At 37.2% G+C, this 23,713-nt stretch overlaps 1 pseudogene; it reads left to right on the top strand.

The window, feature by feature from the left end:
* The window catches only part of LOC127624917 (rab proteins geranylgeranyltransferase component A 2-like), a 119,149-nt pseudogene that overhangs the window by 56,445 nt on the left and 38,991 nt on the right, over positions 1-23,713 (top strand).

Raw genomic sequence — 23,713 nt, 5'->3', positions numbered from 1 at the left:
GGAGGGGTTTAAGTTGTAGCTCAAAAATGTATCAGAGTTAACTCATTGTCATTGACTTTACATATGCACCTGCATGTGTGACTAGTTAAACAATTTAAATGGCTCACTAACAAATATTATGTAGTGATTGCACACTGACTCCGACGTCAGCGAAACAAAATTTATTGTGTTTTGCTTTGACCCCCTCCAAAGTTGATGTATTCGCGTGGCGCACTGGTGGATCTGCTCATCAAGTCTAATGTGAGTCGTTACGTGTTCAAGAACATTGGCCGCATCCTCACCTTCAGAAATGGAAAAGTGGAACAGATATGCAACAAATCTTTTTTTTTTTTTTTTTTTATCCTAACAGAATAAAATAATTGTTGAAGAAACATAAAATCTAATTGTCGGGTCACCCAAGCCATATCAAGGAAACAGAATATCATAAAGAGATGTGGGTGAGCTCTTTTGAATGATGTCCCAGAACACTCTAGCAACTGCACAACAATGAGCTACAGCCACTCACAACACCCTTGCATTGTGGTGATGAGTTTTGCCTGAGCAAGCACCACTTTCTTGAGTAAAAATCAATAACAGCAACACAAAAAAAATAGATAACATGCTGTCCTTATGACATTATTTTATTCTTATATGAAGGATTCTGATTCAAATTACTGGAGCGATTAGGCTAAGATAAAATGATTAAATAGATTTGCTGCTGGATTTATCCATTTCTATTTACTAATGTACCTGATAAGAACATTGACGCAAAAAGTGTTTCTCATTTCACTAAAAACATTAAAAGCAGCATTGGAATGCCAAAACCATCTGTTTGAGTAATTTAGGGCTAAACATAAGCCCTCTCACACAATTGTTCCATCCCTCTCTCGTTTTGTGTATATTCTAGATATAATCCATATTTTTACTTGCACACATACGTATGCACATGCATGTCATTTTAAAGGGATTGTTCATGGTAAAATGTAAATACTGTAATAATTTACTCACTATTATTTTGTTCAAAACCTGCATGACTTTCTTTTGTGGAACACATAAGGAGCTGTTTGGCAGAAGAATGTTTGTCTCAGTCACCTTTTACTTTCATTTAATATTTTTCAATACAGTGAAAGGGAATGGTAAGTGTGGCTAACATTAACCCCCTCATTCCTGTCTGTTCCTCCGCTGAAGGTGCCGTGTTCACGGGCTGATGTGTTTGCCAGCAAGCAGCTGACTGTGGTGGAGAAATGTGTTCTTATGAAGTTTCTTACCTTCTGTCTGGACTTTGAGCAGCACCCAGAGGAGTACCAGGGTATGACCCCATGTGTTTCGCTCTCTGAGGCTCTTTGGTCCACATGAGACCTAAAAGATCAATCAGAGACATCTTCTGCATATGTCATATCTTTAATACACAGTCATTTTAGAATGCCGTCTTTGTGAATTAGAGATTGTTTTAGCTTAAACACAAAACTGGCCCATGTTTAATTTATTACTTTAAAAATCCCTGCTCTTAATGTGCACTCTATCATTGCACATGCTTCTACAGAAACAATAAATTATTTTCCTACATTGGGATAAGACTTGGGATAAATGTTGGGAATTTGTTTTTATCATAGATAATGTGTGTGTGTGTGTGTGTGTGTGTGTGTGTGTGTGTGTGTGTGTGTGTTTGTGTTTGTGTTTGTGTGTGTGTTTTTATACATTTTATTGGATTTCGTCATACTGAAATTGGGATTTCATTGGATTGTGGAAGGTATAATATACTGTGTGTGTGTGTGTGTGTGTGTGTGTTTAATATATATATATATATATATATATATATATATATATATATATATATATATATATATATATATATATATATATATATATATATACAGTGGGTACGGAAAGTATTCAGACCCCTTAAATTTTTCACTCTTTGTTATATTGCAGCCATTTGCTAAAATCATTTAAGTTCATTTTTTTCCTCATTATTGTACACACAGCACCCCATATTGACAGAAAAACACAGAATTGTTGACATTTTTGCACATTTATTAAAAAAGAAAAACTGAAATATCACATGGTCCAATTTCAGTATGACGAAATCCAATAAAATTTATAAAAACAGGTACCACCCCACAATATTTTTTGCTGAATACTTATTTATAAGTAGGGATGGGCAGTATAAAAATGTATATAAAATCATTTAAAAATGTTTTATTGATGATAGTATATACATGGGTATAAATATTCTATGCTACTAAAAAAATGTAAACGTTAAATTCAACTTTTAATTTATTTGGAAACTTTAAAAATATGTATTTTTTGTCTGTAAGAATTTCTGTAAATTGCATAAGTAAATAAAAGTAATAAGTAATCAAAAAAAGCATTCAGCGTTTTTAAAAGTCTTTTAAAATAAGGCTTCTCTTGTTTTTAATCTACACAACTAGTATATTGCACATACCTATCATTCACATGTTGAATGCTTTGCAGATGTCTTGATTTCTTTAAATCTTTAAATTGTTTGTGGTAATCATGAAGCCTTTCACTTCATTGAATTTCAGTCACACTAACATAAGGTAATTTGCTGCTTTTATGTTATTACAATGTAAGGCAACATGCTCTTTTAACCTCTTTGAAAATCAAATAAGTCTTTCATTCATTCAGTCTAGTTTTCTATCTTTTATTCACTGACAGTGGCAGGCCTAGTGGGAGGTATTTCCACATATTCTCTTTTGAAACGTAATAGATTTACAATTTTCCTTCCTTCAGACTCCTCAGAGAAACCATTTAGGGAGTTCCTGAAGGCCAAGAAGCTGACAGAAAACCTGCAAGACTTCGTCCTGCTCTCCATCGCTATGGTGACGCAGGAGACCCCTACGGAGGAGGGACTAAAGGCCACACAGCACTTCCTGAATACCTGAAATACCACAGTGCTTTTGCAGGTAAACAATAAAAGATGCTCTTAATTGAATATAAATTTCAATTTCTTACAAAGTGGACCAGTTTGGACCAAAAAAAATATTTATGTCACGCAAGGAACATTTAAAGGTGCAATATCAAAATCTCTCAGTGAAGGGAATCAGGTTTTTTTTAATGATATGATAAAATGAGACTTACATTTTTCCTATAATTACCTTATTTAAAATAAGAGTTTGATGTTCATTTAAACATACTGTAGCTTTTTGAACTCAAAACTTTCTCCACACACACACACACACACAAAAAATGCTTTTGTTGAACATTTGTTGAAAGTAAGCTGTAAATTTGGCTCATTCTGAATTTCTACATCTTTTGACATCAGACTGCTGAATCAACACATTACTGCAGTTATCAACCTCTCCTATTTTGTGTTATAGAATCGAGGAGGTAGAGGGATAGATACCATTATGCCTAAATAGCAGAAAAATGAACAATAACAGATTAAGTTTAATGTTCATTTTGAAACAACAACTCATATGCTAATTCGCTGTGATTTGGCTGTAGGCACGAGACCAACTGGAAATGAGCCCTGATTAGAGCAAAAAATAAAATAAAATTATGATGTGATTTCTTTAATACTTAGATTTGAGGGGGGCCTAGGTAGCTCAGCAAGTAAAGACACTGACTTCCACACCTGGAGTCGCAAGTTCGAATCCAGGGCATGCTTAGTGACTCCAGTCAGGTTTCCTAAGCAATCAATTGGCCCGGTTGCTAGGGTGGGTAGAGTCACATAGGGTAGCCTTCTTGTGTTCGCTATAATGTGGTTCTCAGTGTGATGCGTGGTGAGTTGTGCGTGCATGCCGTGGTGAATAGTGTGAGCCTCCACATGCGCTAGGTCTCCACGGTAGCGCCCTCAATAAGCCACATGATAAGATGCGCAGATTGCCGGTCTCAGACGGGGAGGCAGCTGCGATTCGTCCTCTGCCACCCGGATTGAGGCGAGTCACTTCACCACCATGAGGACTTCCAAAGCCCCCATTTACTCACCCTCATGTCTTCCCAAACATGTATGACTTCCTTTTTGTTTCTGTGGAACATAAAAGGAGAATTATTTAAGAATTATAATGATCGTTTTTGCAATTTCAATAAATAAAGACTGCGGCTTTCAAGCTGTTAAAAAGGGATGCAGTGTAAAAGTATAATAAAACGTATGAATGAAACTAATCCACTAATGCATTGAAAAGATTTGTTTAATTAATCCATGAATCTGGAATTTTTACTTTCTGGTATTATACAAACTCCTATAAACATGCCAAGGAAAGCAAGGCAGATGTCAATATTTTCAGTGTACAATGGCATAAATAATGCTATTGTGTGGCTTCAGAAGACTTATATATATATACTGTATAGTAAACGAGTTGTATGGACTACTTTTTCTTTATGGTTCTTTTGTATACATTTTAGTCCCCATTCTTTTTAATTTAATAGAAAATAAACCTCTAGGGCATTCTTAAATATTTTTCCTTTTGTGTTCCATAGATTAAAAAAGTAATATGCATTTGGAATGACATAAAGGTGAGTAAATAATGACAGAATTTTAATTTGAGGGTGAACTGTTCTGTTAAGCTCTGTTTTAGACTTTCACCTCAGAGGGGGAAGGGAGGAAACGGATGGTTAGAAAGAGGAGGGTCAGAGCTCTGCAGGACTGTGAGTGTCTGCTTTTAGCACATTGAGTCTGCTGGGAGCAGTACTGTGAAACGATGCCACTTAGAGTCTGAGTGGAATCATCATCACAGAAGCCACGGGCTGGCGTCAGGCCAGGTTACAGAGAACATTTCCCCAAAGACAGCAGAGCAAGTCAAGTTTTTATCTAAAAATGCATATATGACTCCAATCTCTGGTTTGAGTGTTGCGGGGAGCTCTGCTTTGACATACACATTCAGTTGATATACACAATGTCAGAAAGGTTGTACTGGCGATAGGGATGGATATATAGCCAAAAAAATACATCCCGATATTTTTAGGGCTGGGAAAAAAAATCGATTCTGTTACAAATCACGATTCCAATTTGTTTTATTTACTATTAAAAATACATGTTTTTCTTGATGCTACAATGATTAATAGATAAACATAGGAAGCTATATTTGTGCTGAGTTACACATAACCGCTTTTCTCTCTGAAAAGTTTTAGTCCTTTTAATAGTGCTGCTACAGCATCAAAGTGCAGTTTGTTCACTGTCGGACGTCAAAATCCTCTGCTGTGATCAATCTTCCTGTTATTATTCATAATACAAAAGTTTATTTGAGAGGTGTTGTGGAGAGTATTTGTCAGAAGTCATTCTGCAGATTTAATATATGTATAAAGGCTTATCAAACTGTTGGATGCCGTAAACTACATGTAACGCTCTAGATTCACACATTTATCCACCACTGTCAAATAGAAATGCCGCTAGACACAAAGATGCATGCTTGAATAAACACAACTGATTATATGTTGAAGAACAGACAAAAGAAATGTTGGCGATTTGTGTCTGATTTGCTGAAGTTAATTTGCGCATTGGAAAGTTGTCTCACGGAGTTCTCAAGTCTCATTTGGAGGCAGTTTGTAAGAATAGTGTTTAGTAGTGTTGTCACGGTACCAAAATGTCGGTACCAATACCAGTGAAATTTCACGGGACTCTATACCATTTTCTGTACCAAATAAAAACAGGTTACTAAATAACACTCTTTTATTAACAAAGTCTACAAAACATTAGCAGCAGAACTAGGAACTGGAATATGCCATTGAGCAACACTTCAATTTAAATATATTATTTTTGAATTATAAGAAAACTGAACAATGTATGCTTAAAGTATTTTTGAACACTTTTTGCTTCAACTTTTGCAACTTTTAATTTAAGTTTTTTTTAAAAAAAGCCTAAATAAACAAGCATACTATAGAATTAATAAAAGAACTATTTCCAAACTAATGTGCAAAGTGCTCTCTTATTAATGAAGCTGCATATTGCCAATTTTCTTCATGATAAGAAATGCACATTGACATATATTATGATTAAATAAGTCGCAAGCAATCGCGTATTAATTTAGCTGCATTTAGCGTGCGCGCTCGAGGGATGAGCGTCCCCGAGGCAGAGTCTCTCTCAGCCGGGTGCAGTTTCAATCTCTCCCCCTTAGATCGGGACATTCGTGCAACTCATAGAAGAGGCACCGACCACACAGAGAAATGCCAGTTTCTGAGTTTATAGTTATTAATATGATCTGCTTTTGTATTATTTGAAATTCAATAAAGCAATTTTACTGCATAAAGTAAAATTAAAGCTCAAAGAGGCCTTGCGTTATTATTTTTCTATCTCGTTTTCTCGTGATCTCGACATAACAAAAAGTTGTTTTTGCCTTTTAATTTTCTATACAGTTTTTAATTGACCTACAGGATTTACAATTAAAAGTTTATTACAAGGTATGAAGGACAATGAGAGATACTTGGCAGAAAGTACAATTTATTATATGTAAATGTAAAGTTATGTTAATTCATTTCACTTTGGTTACAAAATATTCACCTGCCCTATCCAAGAATATTCTAACCAGTCACCTTTCACATAGGCTATATGAAACATATTAATAAACACCAGGCAGCACGTCACAAACTCTTAATAAACGCTTTTTCATCAATAGAGTAAGACTCGCTTTCTTCTGCACTCAACAGGAGTCAAGAAGCACGTCTTTCTGTGCTTTCCGCAAAGTACCGTTATAACTGCAATATGCGCGCACTCGGATTTAAATCACGGCTGGCTTGACCAGAGTCATGCAGGCGTCCCGGTCCCTCAAGTTGGCTGGCAATGAAATTGACCAAACGTTCCGGGTCACTGTATTTTCTACGACAAAGTTGTAGACGTGATAGTCTTCTTCTAAGGTGTCTGACACTAATCTGGAAGTTGTCAATGACAGAGAGACGTCGAGATCTCGAAAAAAATTAAGTCATGATCACGAGAAAACAACTTTTTGTTATGCCGAGATCACGAGACAATTAAGTCATGATCACGAGAAAACAACCTTAGTTATGTCGAGATCACGAGAAAACGAGACAGAAAAATAATAATATCGCAAGGCCTCTTTGAGCTTCCATACATTTAAGATGTAACACCGGGATGTTTCCTTTAAAGAGCTCCGCCTCTGCTTATTCCACAACGGTACATGCTTCTGAATGTAAATTTTTTTAATCATTCCCTAATACTTTGGGATCTACATAAAATAAACTGTGAAAGTTTCGAGTGCATCTGGACTGATCTGTGTAATTCTTCCTCCATCAGGCGTGAACTGCTGCTCTCGCGCGATATCGTTACAGTTTATTGTGATTTCATGTTACGTTAAATGAGATCAAACGGCTATTCGACAACGAACATTCGACGATGCCGATAATGTCGACTAAACGTTTCAGACCTAATGCAAATGATAATATGCTTTTAAACTCGCCTGCTTTAGTTGCTTGAATAAATCCGGGTCTTTCATGTGCTTTGTTAAGTTTGACGTGTTTCCTCCTATCGTCAGAAAATTGTGAAAGCACCGTTTACAAATAGGTTTTTGCTGTTCTATGATGTTTCCCTTTTCATCAGCCTCCACTTTTAATTTCGACATGATTCAGTTGAGACTCCGCAGCGGCAGCTTTGCTTGTCGACATCTTTTGCTTGTTGTGAGCGTTCGAAAGTTCCCGCCTCTGCATGGGTACTGGGTAGACCCGGTACTCGGTACCCCGGTACCTCCAGAAATTCTGGTATCATAAATAATTTTTTGTTTGAGTACCGACTTGGTACCGGGGTACTGGTATTTTTGACAACACTAGTGTTGAGCATGCTGCACTGGATCTCACGATGCATACTACAGGGGATGTGTGTCATAATTCAGTACAGCCCCAGAAATGGTTCTTGAACAAGTTTACTCTTTACCCTCAATTTGTATGTTGCAAAATTATCATTGTGATAATAGTAATAGACCTTATTCACGCTAGCGCCATCTTTGATTTTTAATGGGAAAGACAACGGGGCTGTGAGGGATAGACTAACCGTCTCTTCCAAAATCTAAAAACAAACCCTAGCCGGCCGGCTCTCCCGTCTATTCTGCTCTGAAATGTTTGCTCCCTGGACAATAAACTGGACTTTATCTGACTCCAGCAGACTACGCAACATGAGGTTAGAGACTGCTGCGTCTTTGTTTTCATAGAGACGTGGCTCAGCAACAGCGTTCCGGACGGTATCATTCAGCTATACCTGCTAGCCTCGTTTCATGCCGACCGAAATGCAGCTCTGTGCGGTAAGATTCGCGGTGGTGGCTTGTGTGTTTACATCAGCACGGAATGGTGCAAGAACTCTATACTAGTCTCTAGCTACTGCTCATCTCAGTCAGTCCGGATCGGGAAAAGCATTTCCACCACCACCACACTGAGCACTGGGGCCCCCCAGGGCTGTGTGCTCAGGCCACTGTTGTTCACTCTGCTGACTCATGACTGTGCAGCAATGCACAGCTCGAATCACATCATCAAGTTCGCCGATGACACGACCGTGTTGGGTCTCACTGGCAAGAACGCCGAGTCAGCATACAGAGAGGAGGTGCAGCAGCTAACGGACTGGTGTAGAGCCAGCAACCTGTCTCTGAATTTGGACAAAACAAAAGAGATGGTTGTTGACTTTAGGAGAGCACAGTGACAACTCTCCGCTGAACATCGACGGCTCCTCTGTGGAGATCGTCAAGAGCACCAAATTCCTTGGTGTTCACCTGGCGGAGAACCTCACCTGGTCCCTCAACACCAGCTCTATTACCAATAAAGCCCAGCAGCTTCTCTACTTTCTTCGAAGGTTGAGAAAAGCACATCTCCCACCCCCCATCCTCTTCTACATTCTACTACATTCTATAGAGGGACTATTGAGAGCATTCTGAGCAGCTGCATCACTGCCTGGTTTGGGACTTGCACCGTTTCGGACCGCAAAGCCCTGCAGAGGATAATGAGGACAGCTGAGAAGATCATCGGGGTCTCTCTTCCCTCCATCAAAGACATTTACACAAAACGCTGCATCTGCAAAGCAACCAGCATTGTGGATGGCCCCACACACAAACTCTTCACCCTCCTGCCATCTGGCAAGAGGTACAGAAGCATTTGGGCCCTCACGGCCAGACTGTGTAACAGATTCTTCTCCCAAGCCATCAGACTCATCAATACTCAGAGACTGGACTGACACACATACACACACACCTGTACACCATCCAGCTTTCGCACATGTCCAGAGTTGCACTTTAATTCATTGTCACTTTCTATCTGGCTGCTACCTCAATAACTGCTATGTCCATAGAACACTATTTCATAGTATGGTATGTTTACATTTGGCATTTTTAGAAAGTGTCATCTTTTTGCACTACTCAGGAGTGGTGTTGGCGTAGTTTGCTAAAGCACATAACTGTTAATCAGAAGGTCACTGGTTCGATCCCCACTGCCACCACCATTGTGTCCTTGAGCAAGGCACTTAACTCCAGGTTGCTCCGGGGGGATTGTCCCTGTAATAAGTGCACTGTAAGTCGCTTCGGATAAAAGCGCCTGCCAAATGCATAAATGCAAAATGTAAATGTACTCGGATTACAAATGTGCCTATTGTCCTGTTCCTTTTAGTAATTTATTGTACTGTCCCGTACTTTTTTGCACACATTTGCACGTGCACTTTATGTAGAAATTTTATTTAGTCTGTAATATCGTGTGTTTGTCCTATGTTGTGTCCTATGTGTGTAAACTCTTGCTGACCTTTTCTGTGGAAAGTTATAGACAATTTTACAACAATTTAAACAACTTTACTGCTCAAATAATACACAGGTTTTAACATAATTATTAATTTTATTGTAAATTAAGTACTTTTATAAAATTATAAGCCTAACATTTTTGTTTAAACTTTAAAAAATTTTAACCAAAATTTGGCCCCATTCACTTCCATTGTAAGTGCCTCACTGTAACCTCGATTTTTGCTTCTTATTTTTTTAAGAATATTATAAAAAATACATTTATAAATACATTTTATTAATTTGAGTGGTAATAAACATTATGCCACAAATGCTGTCAATTTAACTTAACCTGTGTTGAACCTGAAATATTCCTATAAAGCAGTGATTCTCATCTCAGGTTCTGATAATGTTGCAAACAGAAGTGCAAAATCAATGCTAAATGCAGATGTCAAAATGGACAGGTTGCATGACATTTGCACATCCTCGAAATCCATGAGCAAAAGTATTAAGGTAAAGAATACTATGGTAATGATTCGATCCATACCACTTTAATACAGATTCACTTGCAACAAGGGTGTGTATGGTGTCATTTTTATATCACCAGAACTTGAATTTGAAAAAGCCTCCAAATTCATGATTCATAATTTGATGTTATTGAAAAATTTTGCTGTTAGTATTTGATATTTGAAAATATTTTGTGTGAATTCACCTAAAAAAAATTCAGGTTGTGAAATTCAAGTTTTATTATTCAAGTGGTGGATTTTTTTTTGTGTGAAATTCAGGTTGTTGAATACGATTTGAGAAATTCAGGTGGCAAAATTCGAGGATGACTAGGAATGCTAGGAAGAGCAAATATAATCCATATCTCTCAGACAATCACAAAGCAATGAAAACAGCTCAAAACAGTCATTTTAAATGAACAAATGAATATATACAGTATATAGTAGTAAATAGATATAGCCTACATTTTTTATAATATGCAAAACATCTTGTCTTTGTTCCTTGGCAATTCACATTGAACAAATCTGCTAAAAAGGCAATTAAAATTATTCACGTGCATGCATACATGACCAGATATCACAATCCCCAGTTGATGCATAACACCAGCCAATCTCAGTGGTACATCACAGTAAACATCTTTCATTCAGAAGTTTCAAATGTTTTTGTGTTGTTTTGTGGTCTGATTAATTACAAAACGTCTGTGATGATCCCATCTGTATGAATGTAAGAGCTGCTTTTAACTCTTGCAGAACACAGAAACCAAAAGCAACCGATGCAGTGTTTATGACTAATGTTTACATTGTAGTCTGGTGGTGTGAATAAAGTCTGTGTTTCATAATCTTTTGTGTTGTTTGAGCAACACTAGTATATACATATAAACAATATACTGTAAATGACATTAAAGTGCTATATTATTATTATTATTATTATTATTATAGTTACAATCATGACATACCATAATCTGGTATGTCATGATTGTATATATATATATATATATATATATATATATATATATATATATATATATATATATATATATATATTTTATCTGCCTTCAGAGAACAACATTGTGTTTAATCATTACATCCAAGGTAATATGAATCAGATATATAAATATATATATAAATAATGTTCAATAATTTTTTTATCTCACAACCTTTTAACAGATGTATAGAAATATATATTTTTATATTTATTATTTAATACTGCTCGACTACAGATGTATTATATATATATATATATATATATATATATATATATATATATATATATATATATATATATATATATAGTTAATTAATTTTTTATTTTTTTACAGATATGCAGTTAAAAACGGGTAGTTTGATTATTCGTTTCCACTGGTAAATGTCCTTTATGTAATAATGTTCTTGATGAAAGTTGCTGTTTGGAGAAGGATCCAATTTACTGATTAAATTGATCTTTTCTTCAAAACACATTAAATAAGCATTATAATAAAGTATACATTTTTGTGTTTTCACAGTGTTGTTGCGATTGTCTGAGACATATGGATTACATCAACGTTCGTTTGCTCTTCCTTGCATTCCCAGATGTCATCCTCGAATTTTGCCACTTGAATTTCACGACCTGAAATCCATCACTTGAATAATAAAAACTTGAATTTCACAACCTGGATTGTTTTGGGGTGAATTCACACAAAATATCTTCAAATATTTAAAATTAACAGCAAAAATGTTTCATAACATCAAATTACACCCAGTCTTTCTTCAAGATCATGAATTCAGCGGCTTTTTCAAATTCAAGTTCTGGTGATATAAAAATGCCGCCATAGATGTGTTTTGAACGGGAGCATGAAAAACATTGAAATTGAAGAGATATTTAGAAACAAGACAAAATAGTAACTTTTGCAGTTAAGCCTTTGTCAGGTTAATATTGTCAGATCTATGGCGTTCATGGGAATATTAGTACATATCCATGTTTAATTTTAAAGTTTAAGTGTCATTTCTGCACATCTAGAATTACCAAATGAAATTCCCTGAAATAATGACATACAAGTTTTCATACAAGTTTCTTGAACACTCCCCCACCTGTCATTTGTTGGACAAAGAGACAGTCCTGCCCCAAACACACACCATTGATTGTGCTGTTTATGAAGTTGCACAGTGTTTACACTTTTTGGGGAAATTAACCTGCTTTTTACATAGTGATAGGAGAAAGTATATTAATATTGAATCAAATTACACAAATCACCTTGAAGGACATTTTTGTTTACTTTTGTAAACAGTTTTGATACTGTGTTTGAGTCACTACTTGATGTCCAATGTAAAACCTGGGACCTTGACGGGACGACACTTCTGTCATCATGCTGTTCCAAACCCATATGACTTTCTTCTATTGAACACAAAATCTGATATATAGAAGGACGTTAGGGACTGTTAGTCTCAGTTCCCATTCACTTTCATTGTAGAAGTGAATTGTAGCCTATTGTCAAATTTCTCCTCTTGTGTTTCACGAAAAACTTCATACAGATTTGTAATAACATGAGGGTGAATAAAAGACTAAATAATTAATATTTTTAGGTGAAACCAGTGGAGAACCACTAAATAGTCTAGTGAAATTTATACCGTTTCATGATGTCAGATTGGACAAGTGAGTCTCATAGAGAAATAAAAGCAAGAAATGAAGTGCTACAAAAAAGATCAAAAACAAGGAGAGGATATGTTTGAGAAAATGGACCTCAGAGGGGACAAAAGCGAGGTATTGAGAGACAAAAGTCAGCAGGAGAGCGAAAGCGAGGGAGACGGCTTCATTCATCAAGCTGATACCTGCTTGCAGGTGATAGATGGATATATGGAGGTGCAAACTCTATAATGCTCACTCGCTCGGGTTATTCACAGATCAGCGAGCAGCTCCGCTAATATCGTGATGAAATGCTTTGCTGTCCTCACCCACATTATCCCTCAAGTTTTGACAGCGGAGACTTTTTAATTTCTAAATAACCTCTGGCACTCTGACTGCTGTCTTCCGTCTTCTGCGCTCTGTTCTGGTTCCTCAGTTTCAGTCGCTAGGATCTTTTGGAAACGATGTGATCCATTCAGCCCGGTAAACACAATTTGGTTGTGACAGGTTATGATTTGCACCTGCGATCAGGCGCTCCAATCAGACAACAGTCAAATAGAAACAGATTGAGAGGACGGGGAAATGCATTAATTAGAGCCAATGATTGTCTTCACGGCATTCCCTCAAATATCACATTTCCTCTGTCATTCGTTTCCCTCCCCCGTTACTGCGTGTTCTTGGGGAGCAATAAACATTTAATTTATTCAGATCTAAACAGGATTTAATTTTCAAAGAGTAGGGCCTGCCAGCCAGCATGCCTCTTTGTTTTCTTTTAATTATTGGCCAACCATTAGCCCCCCGCTCGAGCTTCCAGCACCCTAGATTAAACGTGAATTTGCCGGCAATGAACTTGACAGGTAAGAGGTCTTTGCTGCAGGTGGTAATTTTGTTTGTTTAGCATCTCCTGCACCATAAGGGGATTTATTGTTGACACACAGAACGCTGATCAAATGTTCTCTTTTTCGGGGGCCTCCCATGGGCGCTCAAATTCTCCCAAAACCTGGTTTGGCTTTTAAGATGGGGGAGTGTGTCCAAACGTAGCAGCAGTTTTTTGTTTCAATGTGTAGCCTTAATCAAATGAGCGAAGCTTTTCATCCCTTTCTTTAATAAACTGAGATCTAACAGGTCACAAGTGATGCATTCAAGATCTTTTAGATTAATGGTTGCAGTTCCAGTCAATTATGTGTATCTGTTTTGTTCCTTTTGTTTACAGCGGGTGAGCTGTAATTTTTAGTTTCTCATCAAGAAACAAGGAATCTTGGCCATATTCAACCACCATTATATGAAGGACCAATGATCAGATTAGAAATCTGAATCAGAATTCTTCTCCATTAAATATGTAATACAACAGGCTTGTTGTATCTGCTCACAATTTATATTAGGGCTGTGTATCACCAACAACCTCATGATACGTATCACGATACCAAGGTCACAATACGATACTTATTGTGATACTGGTCAGTTTTGAATACAATTTATTTTGAGCAGAATTTAGTAACAGTAACATATGTTTACTGTACACTGAATAACAGTACAGAGAACAATCTATGCAATTCAAAAACAAAGTTGTAGTGTAACATAATTTGGTTAAAATGCTTAAGTGTGTGACATAAGGCTTATACCATAAAAATATAAACTATAGCAACTTCAACTTAACTTAGTGTTCTCAAACTACTTAATTTTTAAACTCCTAATATTTAAAGTGGTTTCAAGTGTTGGATGTGTACCTAACAAATTCAGTTCTTAACAAAAATTTAATGTAGAAATATTCATACAAACAGCAGTTGATCAACATGCTTCAGGTTAAGAGCACTCCTCTTCGCTGTAATGATATCTCCAGCAGTGGAGAACACCCTTTCTGCTGCTACATTTGTACCAGTAATGCAGAGGATGTATTTTGGCAAGTTTGACTGTAAAAAGAAAGCAGACTGGTTCTCCTTCCACCAGATGAGTGGATCCCCATTAAGAGGTAATGGCTCTGTCTCTTTGTATTTCCTTACTTCATTCTCTGCCTGATTATACAGTAACAGAGGCGAATGTTGTCTTTTGGGAGGGGAAAATGCATTTCCAAATAAATCCTCAAGAGCACAGGAGTCCACATTCTTTCGCTTGCAGGGTGGGGACAGGTCTTTCTCTTAATTCTATTGTTCTGGTTCATTGTTGGGATTCTGAAATAATCATTACATGACATTGTAGTTAATAAGTTTTATAGAACTCATGTAGGCCATATTTTGTTGACCACATTCATAAATACATAGGAAGAGAATAAAACATATTGGCCGTGTAAAATAAGATTAAGTGAGAAGACATTAACCCTCTGGGTTCTGAGGGTGTTTTGGGCCCTGGAGAAGTTTTGACATGTCTTGACATTTGTGCGTTTAAAGTCATAACACTGTATTCAGCACAAACTGGGCTACAATAATATGTGAGCAACATGTGTGTACATGTTTGTATTTTTGAGAAAATAACATTTATACATGTTTTTTGAAAAAAAACAAAATTTTTAAGTCATTGGAATTAGGCCATAACACATACTAAATATTTGTCCACAAGCCTTTTGAGAACTGGATCTTGTAGCCTAGAGTTTTTGCTACAAAATCATTTATATTACAACCTTAAATTACAACCATCCTGATCACTCATTCATACAAAACAATATAGTAATTTAACTTTTGTAAGACACTTTTAGTGTTAGAAAGGTCATATGTGAGGAGGCGTGAACTATCATGAATATTGATTGTAATTCACACCTGAGGAGACAAAGACCTTCCCCTGGGCCCATCAATGAGGAATGTGACAAAGAGAATGAATATGAGGAGACTTAATGATCAAAATCAAGTTTTAAGTTAAAAGAAGTAATCTGACTATACATTTTCTTTACATAAAGACATTACTTAATTTTAAACCTACACTACCGTTTAAGAGAAGTCTCTTCTGCTCACCAAGACTGCATTTATTTGATCCAAAACACAGTAAAAACAGTGATATTGTGAACTATTTTTACAATTTAAAAGAACAGTTTTCTCTTTGAGTATATTGTAAAATGCAATTTGTCATCAAATCTGAATTTTCAGCATCATTACTGCAGTCTTCAGTGTCACATAATTCTTCAGAAATCATAATAATATGCTGATTTTGTAATATGGGCAGAATAAACACTAGTTAAAATATAATCTAAACATTCATATTATTTTTATATCATATTAAATATCATATTTATATCATACAGCATACAATTTAAATGCCTGCTTAAGCCGAAACAGCATTTAAATGTACCGGTAACTAAAACTTGCCTATAAGGTCATATTTCAATACAATGAATCCTGGCTGACAAGTCTGGAAACAGTCCCACTAGTAAAATATGTACACACGTTCATCAGAGTCCCGCTCTTCTTCGAAGTCGAGTTCATTCAATTTGGGGGTTGGTCTCCGCCAGGGCTGCACTTTGTCACCAATCCTGTTTGTGATCTTCATCTAAATCTGAGGCCATGGTTCTCAGCAGGAAACCGATGGAGTGCATACTCCGGGTAGGGAAGGAGGTATTGCCCCAAGTTAAGGAGTTCAAGTACCTCAGGGTCTTGTTCACGAGTGAGGGGACAATGGAGCGGGAGGCTTGCAGGAGAATCGGGGCAGCGGGGGTGGTATTGCACTCGCTCTATTGCACCGTTGTCACAAAAAGAGAGCTGAGCCGGAAGGCAAGAGATAGGGTGAAGAGCTCAGTCATCCGTCAGTAGCTCGGCGTAGAGACACTGCTCCTTTGTGTCGAAAGGAGCCAGTTGAGGAGGTTTGGGCATCTGGTAAGGATGCCCCCTTGGCGCCTACCTAGGGAGGTGTTTCAGGCACATCCAGCTGGGAGAAGGCCTCGGGGAAGACCCAGGACTAGGTGGAGAGATTACATCCCCACTCTGGCCTGGGAATGCCTCGGGGTCCCCCAGTCAGAGCTGGTTAATGTGGCTCAGGATAGGGAAGTTTGGGGCCCCCTGCTGGAGCTGCTGTCCCCGCGACCCGACTTCGGATAAGCGGTTGAAGATGGATGATGGATAAATAAAGTTTCTTCTAGTCTAACTCACCCATTCAAGTGTAGCGTATTTAGGGGTTTCCATGAAAGTTTGCTAACTGGTTAGTTTAGTGGTGCTGTGTTATGCTATTAGCTTAGCTGTACTGTATTGACAATATGGCGTCAGCAGGTTTCGCAGGTGCGGTTAGTTGCCCCGGAAGTCACACAATTTAGCAAATCTGCCATGTTCGTGCCGATGTGATTGTCAAACATTGTTTTTGTCTGTAGAACATTTGAAACAAGTTCCCATTCTGAAGATATGTAGTGGCTTGTTACCGTAACTTATGATTGGGTTGCTCTTGAGGTCCACGCTTCGCAGAAAATGGAAACTCTGTTAGCTGAAGAGAGTGACAGCAGGACGTCTTGCTTACCTTGATAATACAATCGGGGAGTTGTCGTTTATATTAAGAACTGACGTGTGGGTATTGTGTAGCGTGGCTCACATTCTTCAAGCAAATGTCTGAAGCCTGTATTATTGACAGAGCTGTATGGCCGTAAATCCTCACAATTATGGTGCATTAATGCAGTTGTTATCTTATGAGCACGCTGAGACATGGGTGGGAGTTTCGAGATGATAGAATCAGGCAGCGTTGGTTGCTTCTGAGACGACAAGTGTGTGCACCTACCTGTTGCAGCCAGGGCTGGTTGGTCTGGATGGTGTCTTAACATATGCAGATGGAGGTTTGTTGAGTTACCACAGTATTTAACATTTGTGTTGCGATACTTGCGTATCGTGTGAGTCATGTTTAACGTGCTACTCTCTGGTTTAGTTAAAAAGCAAAATTCTCCCATATTTTTTATTTTAGTTTTGATCAAAAATTAATTTTTTCAAATAGTGATGGCGTAATGTCCTGACTATACTTTGTGATCAGTTGAATGACACTTTGGTGTATTAAAGTACCAATTTCCTTCCGAAACAGCAAAATCTGTACATTATTCAAAAAATGTGGCCGTCAGTGTGATCTTTTAAGAATCAGTTGACAAGCTTTTTTTTATCAAAATATAACACCAAGTTCTCTTTGAATACAAACAAAATGTAATTTATAATCTACATCATAAAAACTTAACTAACACACAGACACATGTAAAACAGGTTGGCGAGTGAGCTGTATCAGAAGGTGAATGAAATTGTCTGTAAAAGAGAAAATGTAACTTTATGCAGTCTGTAGACCATGCCATTGGCCATCAATACTTAATTTAGTATACCTTGTCACATGTGTGAGTCGTAGTGCAGAGAAGGGAACTCTTTTTGGAACTTTTCGTTTTTAGCTTTCTTGAACTCTACATTGTGCAGAACCTGGGCAGAAGGGCACCAAACTAAGCCAGCTTGTCTTTTCACATACCTTGTGGTCATCTCTCTGTTCCTCCTTCTGAAGGTGATTGAGTCTTTGTTCTTAAGGTTTCCCACTCAAATGTGGGCACTGTTTTATCAAGAACTTTTATATAATGAAATCGCTAAGAAATATTATAATATATCCTTCATTAGCATATGAGACATGCAAAATGAAACTCACTGATAGTAAAAATGGCATACTTACATAAATATTCAACAGGCAAGTTACAAAACTTGAAAATAACTTATTAAAAATCAGAATGGTTAATTATTTGGTTTTACAACATGGATAATATATTACACATTATGAAAAACATAATTGTCAAGGTTATTATCAGGTTAAACCTTGAATGAGAATTCTAGGCACTTTGGCAATTATGTGCAGTATAAAATTACAGTAAAGTAAATTTTGCAATTGTGTCAAAGTTCCTGGATTAAGATAAGATGTCCTGATATGTGTATACACTTGAAAAGTTCATGATGATCATTTCAAAGAAAGCCTACTTTAAGTCTTCAAGCTCTTTTGTCTTGGATGAGTTTTTAGTATATGACGGTCAGGCATTCCACAGGAAATGTCTCATGCTCCCTTATTAGTCTAATTTAAGTGTAGCAAATTGTTTATATCAAAGGACAAAGGAGTTTCTTAGATTTAAAAAAAATTATACAGATTAGACAAATGATAAAGGACCGTCAGGAATAAAACGGTGCATCCGTTTACTGTTGGCGCTACCCGACACATGGCAACTTACGCGTCCAGTGTAGACAGCGTCACTGATATAATGGGAAAGATATGCTTTTGAGGCGTTGTGATGCTCACGTCAATTGTAGACAGGGAGTCCCAAATGAGACACTAGCACCATGTGTGAACAAGTAGCCTTTTGGAATGTCCATGCTTTTTGTTGCATTTAGCTTAATATACCTTTATAGATCAATATCAGTGCTGGACAAAGTAGTGCATCTTAACACACAAACTGAAATTTGTTATGGATTGCAGCCTATAGCTATCTCAACCTGTTATCTCTGAAAACATTTAGATATCATCCCATTACATTTCCTGCGGCGTGAGAAATAAAGCCTCCATCCTTATGAGGCTCTATTCAATTTATTTGAAGCTCTGCTGTGATGTTGCCATTAGAGCCTGAAGCTTGTTTGTGCTTCTTGTTACATTACTTTTTAATTACAGAAATAACTAGTTGGAGGCATTTGTTTTGTGGGGTAAGTGGGGGGTTAGGGTGACGAGAGAGGGAGTTGTCGAAGATTTATTTTGGATGTGACCTTCTCCACACTCGCTGCAGCTGTAATCAGTGGAATTAATAGCATAATCAAATTATACACAAACTCATAAATCATCGGGGAGCGCGCTGTCACTGCGTCGGGCTATTAATGGCCTCCATTGTTTTGCTACCGTATTAAAAAATCACGTCCCCTGATTCTCGTCTTGATAGGAACTGAAAAGCCATTTAGAGGCTATAAAGAGCATGGGCTTGTGGGGGTACTGGATTTTCACAACTGTTAATTTAGCCTTGATGGCGAGTGATGTCGCCAGGGTGAGCACAGGGGCCTGAGAGGGAAAGGTGGTGCCCATGCACTCCACCCGGCTGCATCATTGCGGCCTACAGCGGCCAGTTAATTAGAGTAATATCAGCTTAAATGTCTGTCAGTTAGAGTTAATGGCATCAAAGGGCTTCCCCGCTGCCTCCATGGGCTTCTGTGATGGCCCAAATGATTGCTGGCAGATTGAGTGTCTTTTTTTTTTCTCTACCTTTTCACTTTATTAAGATGCCATGTCTCTATATTAATCTTGGCAGACAAGGCCAAGAGTTTTTTTTTTGTTGTTGTTTTGTTTCTTAAGCTAGGAGTGAATGGTAAAGTGTCTCCTTCTATCTCACCATCTGTCTCTTCAGACATTCTTATGTGGCCCTAATATTCAACCCGCCCTTCTTGCCCTTAACATTCAAGGTGCGTGCTGTGCACGCCAGTGATGTACTTTCAGATCATTACGGTGTATTTTTGTGCCCTCTCAATGAAAGAAATGCCCTTATAACTACATTGAGCATTTTAAAAAGGTTTTTTTTCGGGCAAAGGCAAAACGCACTAACTATACTGTATATTAGTCAAAATTGAGTTATGGATGAAACTAGTTCTCTTAGACATGATCTGTCCTGTGACAGATGGGTTTTGCAAAACTTCAAACTTCAAAAGCCACGCTAAAACCAAGTTTTGTTTGTAATTGTAATTAATTGTTGATAAATTATTTATTTTTAATTAATTACTGTGTTTTCACTTTGTAGGGCAGATTTGTCCTCAAAATACATATCTACAGATTTTCAATGTGGTTTCAGACTTAGAAATCTGGGATTCAAAATCTTGATTCAAAACCTTGAATAAATGTTTTGGGATTTTGAAAAATGTAAAACTAAGAAACGACATGAGGTAAAACAAATAAGAAATAGTTACTCTATTTCTAGGCCACTAATCAAATAAGTGAATTTGATCATGTTAAATTTTTAAGAGGAAAAAAAATTTAATATTCAGTAGTAGTACAGTATGTGGAGAAATATTGTGCATTTCTCCTATACATATACTGTGTATGGATACTTTATTTAAGAAAAAAGCTATGAGAGACATTACACTGATTTTACCATAGTTAAGGGCACTTTCATCTAAAACCCTCTTAACTGGTTAATCACTGTAATTCTATGAGTGGGTTATTGCCTTTATAAAACAGCAGCAACAGCAATATAATAAAAAACACAAATGTTCAATAAATAAGATTTAATAATAGTAATGATCAGAATAAACTTTTGAAACTATTTTACAACTCCTTTCAATGCCTCTCATCCAATCAGAATTTAGAGACAGAACTAATAGTTTTACAAATGTAAATACATTTGTACAACTTGCACCTTGTGTTTCTATGTTTAAAGTAAGTTGCTATAGTTTATCACCACTAAATCGCAAGGTTGAATGTCAACGAGTGCTACTTGTGAAATAACACATTTTAGGGTCTTGGAGACATTTTGCCCTGTCAGATTAATTGGATTTTGTCCTTTTTTGTGTGGACAAGGTGTGATCAGGCTATTTAATGTCATGCCGTCAGCTGCAATTATGGGTGTTTAGGGCATCCATTCAGATTGGATATGATTTGAAAGAATGTATGTGTTTAAGGTGTGAACTTTTCTTCCCGCAGAATGTGTGCCGTGTTTGGAGGAATTTATTGTCTGCGACAACTCTGTGCAGTGCCTGGTTGTGGACAAGGCATCTAATAAGTAAGTTGTAACTCTGCATTAACAACACACATTTTAAAACTCAGCGAATTTGCTTGATGTGTGCAGTTTTCCTTTTTTAGTCAACCTTTAGTCAAGTCAAGTCAACCTTTATTTATAGAGCACATTTAAAAACAACAGAAGTTGACCCAAAGTGCTTTACAGATCAAACAAACAAAATATATAAAAACATAATACAAAAATAAAAACATTTAAATACAACATCATATATTTATCCACTTCAACCTTTTCTATTATCTATTCAAAAACCACAGTAAAAATATGTTTAAAAAGAAGATTTAAAAATGGCTAATGATGAAGCTGACCTCACATGTAAAGGGAGACCATTCCATAGATGAGGACCTATCACAGAAAAAGCACGGTCACCCTTAGATTTATAACGGTAATGAGGAACCTTCAATAGACGTTGATCAGAAGACCTAAGCGCTCTGGGGGGGAGTAGGTGTAGAAGGTTAGTGATATATTGAGGCTCAAGACCAGCTAGTGCCTTGTAGACAAAAATCCGAATTTTTAAATCAACCCTGAATTTCACCGGAAGCCAGTGTAGAGATGCTAAAACAGGGGAAATGTGGTCCCTCTTTCTTGACCCAGTTAAAAGCCTAGCTGCTGCGTTTTGAACAAGGCTAGTAGGTGGGATAACACAGTTTGGGGCAGACCCATGTACAATGAGTTGCAATAGTCCAACCTAGATGGGTCAGGGGTCTATTGAAGGGCTCATCCCCTTTTTTTTAAATAGCCAATAGCCTTAAGTTTGTGTCTCACCCATTAACCATGATTTGGTACTTTGGTACGTTGGTTGCAGGTTGTATTAGTGGGATGGACATTGTCATTATTGAGAGCATCTGATTGGACAAATAAGTGAGTGCAGAGTCGTGAATATTTTTGGTCCATTTTATCAGAAGAGAAAGACTGTATATTTTCAATGAGTATAAGTTTTAGAGTATCCCATCATATGGATGACCTCAAAGATAACAGACATGAATTAAAAGCCACCAAACTATAATTTTGATTTCATGCTTTAATCAATCCCATCTCCCAATGCACACACAAATTAACAGAACAGGAAGTAGATTTACTTCTTTCTCAGCTCGCTTCACCCTACTTCAGTATCCCAAGGCTGATCAGAGCTCATTTGTGTACAAGGTACTCAAAAACAAGGCCAAGAGATGGCACACGAGTGAATGGGAGGGATATTCGGAATATAGATATGAAATTAATTTTCAGCGAGATGGCAGTACCAGCCCCCCTTAAGCAGCCGAGCTCGGAAGACAAATCACGGACTGTGCCACTTGGGCCGGTGATGAGTGATGCCGCTTTTTTCTTGTGGCCTTACCTCCACTAATTGATTTTCATCTGAAGACAAAAAAGCCCTCTGTTGCTGCCTCTTAAAAAATGAGAGTTCATCTCCCGTCTCCCTTGATTAATCTGTGTTGATAATGTGCATCAGGCCCCACCAGAAAGGCCTTTAATGAGTTTCAAAGGTGGATTGTTGTCATAAACTAGGTTAAATCAGTTTTTTCCCCTCTCGCTTTATTCCCTCTTATTCTTTGGCCTTCTCTTCGGCGATATATTGAGTTTCTTTCATCTTGCTGGTGAATGACCCAGGGGGCTTGGATTCCTCTGGATGCAACACATGGATAGGGACATGTGATTGCCTTAGTCGTTTTAGCCTCAGTCACCATGCATTTTCATTGCAGCTTTTTTCCTAATTTTTTCCTTTTGAAATAATTGTTATATTTTCATTTTCATTTTGGTTGGCTGCAAAAAAGAAAAAGTTGTATCTGGCTGTATAAAACAGCTTTAAAGGAAAATTCCTGGTTCAATAAAAGTGAAGCTCAATCGACAGAATTTGTGGCATAATGTTGATTACCACAAAAATTAATATTGACTTATCCCTCCTTTTCATTAAAAAAAGCAAAAATCGAGGTTCCAGTGAGGCACTTACAATGGAAGTGAATGGGGCCAATGTTTAGAGGGTTTAAAGGCAGAAAAGTGAAGCTTTTCATTTTACAAAAGCAACTACATTAATTCTTCTGTTAAAACTTGAGTATTATTTGAGCTGTAAAGTTGTTTATATTGTCATTTGTTCAGTTATTTTAGGGTTTGTTGACATTATATTGTCATGGCAACAAAGTTGTAACATTGGCTATTACTAATTCAGCAAATCATGTGCTGGACTACTAGACAAACCTTACAATATTCATGAGTGAAGCAAATATGTTTCATAATGTGCCCCACCCCCAATTTTTCAGATTCACACCTTTAGTAGGGCATCAGATGGAGGTCAGTTTTGATATGT

The sequence above is a fragment of the Xyrauchen texanus genome, chromosome 31 (genome assembly GCF_025860055.1).
Source record: "Xyrauchen texanus isolate HMW12.3.18 chromosome 31, RBS_HiC_50CHRs, whole genome shotgun sequence".
In the NCBI taxonomy this organism is placed as follows: domain Eukaryota; kingdom Metazoa; phylum Chordata; class Actinopteri; order Cypriniformes; family Catostomidae; genus Xyrauchen; species Xyrauchen texanus.
This window is presented reverse-complemented; position numbering and strand designations above follow the sequence as displayed.